This window comes from Salmo salar, chromosome ssa01 (assembly GCF_905237065.1).
Source record: "Salmo salar chromosome ssa01, Ssal_v3.1, whole genome shotgun sequence".
Taxonomy (NCBI): Eukaryota; Metazoa; Chordata; class Actinopteri; order Salmoniformes; family Salmonidae; genus Salmo; species Salmo salar.
In genome coordinates this window covers 77,138,598-77,145,181 of record NC_059442.1, presented here as the reverse complement: position 1 = coordinate 77,145,181, position 6,584 = coordinate 77,138,598, and the positions used below count along the sequence as shown (strand labels likewise).

The following is a 6,584-nucleotide window of genomic DNA, read 5'->3' as shown; positions in this document are numbered from 1 at the left end:
GAAAGCATACAGTCAAATGCATACCAAGCACATTGGTGTTCTTCAATCTACACAGTAACACAAAGATGACATGGCAGACTGATTTGATATGGCTAGAGAGAGAAGAGTGGCAATACGAGAGAGAGAGGAACAAAGTGTTACAGTGTGGGAGGGAGAGAGTCGAGAAGAAGGAGGGAAAAAAGAGGAAGGTGGTAGAGAGAGAGGAGGGAAGTGGTGAGGGAGTGAGACGACAGACCACGTATTCACCCTGCACACCCTAATTTACAAACAAACAAACCAAAACAAAGGCAAAGTCTTCTCATGCTTTGTTAATAAAAAAAAAGCCTTCGACTCAATTTGGCATGAGGGTCTGTAATACAAATTGATGGAAAGTGGTGTTGGGGGAAAAACATACGACATTATAAAATCCATGTACACAAACAACAAGTGTGAGGTTAAAATTGGCAAAAACACACACATTTCTTCACACAGGGCCGGGGGGTGAGACAGGGATGCAGCTGAAGCCCCACCTTCTTCAACATATTTATCAACGTATTGGCGAGGGCACTAGAACAGTCTACAACACCCGGCAGACTGTCTACTGTTTGTCAAATGTCTACTGTTTGCTGATGATCTGGTGCTTCTGTCACCAACCAAGGAGGGCCTGCAGCAGCACCTAGATCTTCTGCACAGATTCTTCCAGACTTAGGCCCTAACAGTAAATCTCAGTAAGACAAAAATAATGGTGTTCCAAAAAAGGTCCAGTGATTTTGATTTACTTCATCAATGACTGCTCTCCTTTTTGTTCAACTGGAAATTCCTATTACACACATACTATAACACATTCTATTTTCACATACCCAAAATGCCTACTATTTTGAACACAAGGTGGGTATTCGGACACGGTAGTGTGTTTGTTAGTTCTCTACTCCCTTCAGGGATCTACACGTCAGTACAGGAGTAGGCTTCAGGAGGTGAAATACAACAAAAGCTGACCAATAGACAGTTTAGACTTCCCCTGGGTTTAAGGAAAGAAAAAGAGAGAAAGGAAAGGAAAATATAGACAGAAAGAAAGAAAGATACAAGGAAGGAAACAAGTAAAGAGAAGGAAAGAAGAAAATAAGGAAGGAAACAAGGAAAGAAAGAAGGAAGGATACAAGGAAAGACAGAAGGAAGGAAGGAAACAAGGAAAGACAGAAGGAAGGAAGGAAGGAAGGAAGGAAGGAAGGAAGGAAGGAAGGAAGGAAGGAAGGAAGGAAGAAAGAAAGAAAGAAAGAAAGAAAGAAAGAAAGAAAGAAAGAAAGAAAGAAAGAAAGAAAGAAAGAAAGAAAGAAAGAAGGAAGGAAGAACGAAATAAAGAAGGAAAGAAAGAAGGAAAGAAAGAAGGAAAGAAAGAAGGAAAGAAAGAAGGAAAGAAAGAAGGAAACAATGAAAGAAAGAAAGAAAGAAAGAAAGAATGAAAGAAAGAAGGAAAGAAAGAAGCAAAGAAAGAAGGAAAGAAAGAAAGAAGGAAAGAAATCAAACAAGAATAGACAGACAAAACGTGCCGTTGAAATGAACAGTATAGACGAGAAAGAGGATGATGTCACCTATGTGCATCATAGATTTTTCCAGTGATGATTCTAGTAACGTCAATTACTGACATCAAGCATGTGAAGTGTATGTGTGTCCTGAGTGTGTGTCCATTACCGTTGGAGTGTAAGCCAGCTCTTGCCCGGTGTGATACCAATCCTGTGAAGCACTAGCTACTGACTGAGGTGTTCACACTGTGTCTGTGATGTCACTCCTGTGAAGGACTAGCTACTGGTTGGGGTGTTCACACTGTGTCTGTGACATCACTCCTGTGAAGGACTAGCTACTGGCTGGGGTGTTCACACTATGTCTGTGATGTCACTCCTGTGAAGGACTAGCTACTGGCTGGGGTGTTCACACTGTGTCTGTGATGTCACTCCTGTGAAGGACTAGCTACTGGCTGGGGTGTTCACACTGTGTCTGTGACATCACTCCTGTGAAGAACTAGCTACTGGCTGGGGTGTTCACACTGTGTCTGTGATGTCACTCCTGTAAAGGACTAGCTACTGGCTGGGGTGTTCACACTGTGTCTGTGACATCACTCCTGTGAAGAACTAGCTACTGGCTGGGGTGTTCACACTGTGTCTGTGATGTCAATCCTGTGAAGGACTAGCCAGGACAATATGAGTCACATTGATGGTCAAAGAGTACGTCCGTCACTCCATTCCCTACACATATGGAGGTGCCTGTGTGTGTGTGTGTGTGTGTGTCCTTGGGGACAATCGAGTAAATGGAGCGGTCCCTCTTAGAAGTACACACACACACACACACACACACACACACACACACACACACACACACACACACACACACACACACACACACACACACACACACACACACACACACACACACACAGGGCCGGGGGGTGAGACAGGGATGCAGCTGAAGCCCCACCCTCTTCAACATATATATCAACGTATTGGCGAGGGCACTAGAACAGTCTACAACACCCGGCAGACTGTCTACTGTTTGCTGATGATCTGGTGCTTCTGTCACCAACCAAGGAGGGCCTGCAGCAGCACCTAGATCTTCTGCACAGATTCTTCCAGACCTAGGCCCTAACAGTAAATCTCAGTAAGACAAAAATAATGGTGTTCCAAAAAAGTTCCAGTCGCCAAGACCACAAATACAAATTCCATCTAGACACCGTTGCCCTAGAGCACACAAAAAACATACCTTGGCCTAAACATCAGTGCCACAGGTAACTTCCACAAAGCTGTGAACGATCTGAGAGACAAGGAAAGAAGGGCTTCTTCTATGCCACCAAAAGGAACATAAAATTCGACATACCAATTAGGATCTGGCTAAAAATACTTGAATCAGTTATAGGAGCCATTGCCCTTTATGGTCGTGAGGTCTGGGGTCCGCTCACCAAACAAGAATTCACAAAATAGGACAAACACCAAATTGAGACGCTGCATATAGAATTCTGCAAAAATATCCTCAGCTTCATGCCATCCAGGACCTCTATACCAGGCGGTGTCAGAGGAAGGCCCTAAAAATTGTCAAAGAATCCAGCCACCCTAGTCATAGACTGTTCTCTCTGCTACCGCATTGCAAGCGGTACCGGAGCGCCAAGTCTAGGTCCAAGAGGCTTCTACCCCCAAGCCATAAGACTCCTGAACATCTAATAAAATGGCTAGCCAGACTATTTGCATTGCCCCCCCTTTTATACCACTGCTACTCTGTTGTTATCATCTATGCATAGTCACTTAAATAACTCTACCTACATGTACATATGACCTCAACTAACCGGTGCCCCCGCACATTGACTCTGTACCGGTACCCCCTGTATATAGTCTCGCTATTATTATTTTACTGCTGCTCTTTAATTACTTGTTACTTTTATTTCTTATTCTTCTGCATATTTTTTTTAACTCCATTGTTGTTAAGGGCTTGCAAGTAAGCATTTCACTGTAAGGTTCTATTCGGCGCATGTGACTAATTCAATTTGATTTGATTTGTACAACGTAAAACACCAAACAATGCCTGCAGAGCAGAATTAGGCCAACCACCTAAAAGGAAGCGATTCCCAAACCTTCCATAACAAAGCCATCACCTACAGAGAGATGAACCTGGAGAAGAGCCCCCTAAGCAAGCTGGTCCTGGGGCTCTGTTCACAAATACAAACAGACCCCACAGAGCCCCAGAAAGCAACACATTTAGACCCAACCAAATCATGAGAAAACAAAAATATAATTACTACTAGAATTAACAAAAAAACTGAGCAAACTAGAATGCTATTTGGCCCTAAACAGAGAGTACACAGTGGTAGAATACCTGACCACTGTGACTGACCCAAACTTAAGGAAAGCTTTGACTATGTACAGACTCAGTGAGCATAGCCTTGCTATTGAGAAAGGCCACCGTAGTCAGACCTGCCTCTCAAGAGAAGACAGGCTATGTGCACACTGCCCACAAAATTAGGTGGAAACTGAGCTGCACTTCCTAACCTCCTGCCAAATGTATGACCATATTAGAGACACATACTTCCCTCAGATTACACAGATCCACAAAGAATGTTTTGATAAACTCCCATATCTACTGGGTGAAATACCACAGTGTGCCATCACAGCAGCAAGATATGTGACCTGTTGCCACAAGAAATGGGCAACAGTGAAGAACAAACACCATTGTAAATATAACCCATATTTATGTTTATTTATTTTCCCTTTTGTACTTTAACCATTTGCACATTGTTTCAACACTGTATATATACATAATATGACATTTGAAATGTCTTTATTCTTTTGGAACTTCTGTGAGTGTAATGTTTACTGTTCATTTTTATTGTTTATTTCACTTTTGTATATTATCTACTGCACTTGCTTTGGCAATGTTAACATATGTTTCCCATGCCAATAAAGCCCCTTGAATTGAATAGAATTGAGAGAGGAGGAGAGAGGGAAAAGAAGAGATAGAGAAAGAATGATGTGGCAAAATGAAAAAGACAGCCAGTGGTAGGAAGGTGAGAAAATGAGTGGGAGAGAAAGGGAGCAGAGGGCAAAGAAAGAAAATAAGAGAAAGACAATGGGAGGTTGTGGGAGATTGAACATAGGGAGGAATATAGTGAATGAGAGAGGGAGACTGATCAAGCAGGAGAGTGGTAGTGAAGAGATGAAGAGAGGAGCAAGAGAGTATGAGGTGTGTGCAGTGAGTGTGTGTACAGTGAGTGTGTGTGCAGAGTGTGTGTGCAGTGAGTGTGTGTACAGTGAGTGTGTGTGTGTGCAGTGAGTGTGTGTGCAGTGAGTGTGTGTGCAGTGAGTGTGTGTGCAGTGAGTGTGTGTGCAGCGAGTGTGTGTGCAGTGAGTGTGTGTACAGCGAGTGTGTGTGCAATGATCGTGGAGAAGAAAATGAGGGAGAGAAAGAGCAGAGCGGGAGGGAGAAAGAGAAGAATGGGAAATAAAAGAGGTAATGCTGGGGCTTAGTCTGAGAGGTACTAGGGACAAACACACACACTCACTCCTGGTGATCTGAAAGTGCACTAAAGTGATGTGACGGACAGAGGAGCTGAGAGGGAGGCAGGCAGGCAGGCAGGCAGGCAGGCAGGCAGGCAGGCAGGCAGGCAGGCAGGCAGGCAGGCAGGCAGGCAGGGAGGGAGGGAGGGAGGGAGGGAGGGAGGGAGGAGGGAGGGAGGGAGGGAGGAGGAGGGAGGGAGGGAGGGAGGAGGGAGAAGATGGTATTTGACTCCCAGGGGAAAGATCTAACGGGGGCAGTGGAGCAGCAAGACTGGACTGGACACAGGCATGTTATCACCCACTCACAGCACTCTGTTATTCATCCATCCATCCACCCATCCATCCATCCACCCATCTGTCGAAATCTGTCTTGGTATACTAATGACTAAAACTTCATACTACATAATATTTAGAACATACTGTTTAGTTAAAATGTATGCAGTTAGCAACAAATATCAACATACTAGACTCACACATCCTCTAATGTGCAATTGTGTTGTTTCCCGCCATTCGATGAGCCGAAAAGAGTATTACATCCTGGCATTTAAAGCATACTACATTTTGCATACCCCAAATGCCTACTATTTAGAACGCAAGTATGGGTATTTGGACATGGCCTATCTCTCTCCCTCTCATGGTAACTCCCTGCACCACGGCCTCCCCTCTTGATTACCCCACACCCATACCCTCTGTCCTCCTTCCCTCTCTTTCCGTTTGGTGGTGCGTGCATATGTATGAGTGTGTGTGTGTGTGTGTGTGTGTGTGTGTGTGTGTGTGTGTGTGTGTGTATGTGTGTGTGTGTGCATGCGTGGTTTGTGTGTGTGTGTGTGACGTAGACTCACCTCATAGTGTGCTGTGCGTTGCGACTCGGAGATGAGCTGGGCGTTACAGATGTTGCAGTAACTCTCTGTGAACAGCCCTCCTTCCACCACCCCAGCCGACTTCATCTGAAGACATACACACATAGAATAAACATACACACTTAAACCAATCTATCACCTTGTTAGGATACAGTGCATATGCACAGTTAGAATACACCAAATCTGAATACTCTAAAACTACTCTAAAACAAATCTAGTAGACATGTCAGCTTTCAACATCACTTCCACCAGAAAGCGACAGAGGTCAAGTTACCTAAGTCAGGATCAATTTTATCAAAATGATGTTTTTTTTGCGCCAATGACAAGGTACAGTATGTATTGATGGAAAGACGTATGAGAGAGGTGAAGTAGGGTAAAGTTGAAAACAATGACAAGCATCATTAAACTCCTGAGTGAATATATGCCAATCAAAGCATCTCTCATATTCTGTAGTTAAATAACTTACATTTATTATTGATTGACAGGTTAGATCCAACCAACCTGCAAATTAAACATGATCATTTAATCTCCACATTAATTAACATAATGACTGATAGAACATCATAATCTGCCCAAATATCTCCACTCCCACTGTGGGTATAACATGTTGCTTGGAGGTCTGTCTGAGTAGACTGACTCGTTTATGAAGGCAATCGGTGATGAGATTAATTAAATGATAGTGGGAGAGAGAGGGGGGAGAGACAGAGAGAAA

General features: G+C 43.7%; 1 pseudogene; it reads right to left on the bottom strand.

Annotated features, from left to right (window-relative positions):
* The window catches only part of LOC106612973 (zinc finger matrin-type protein 4-like), a 145,154-nt pseudogene that overhangs the window by 88,708 nt on the left and 49,862 nt on the right, over positions 1 to 6,584 (bottom strand).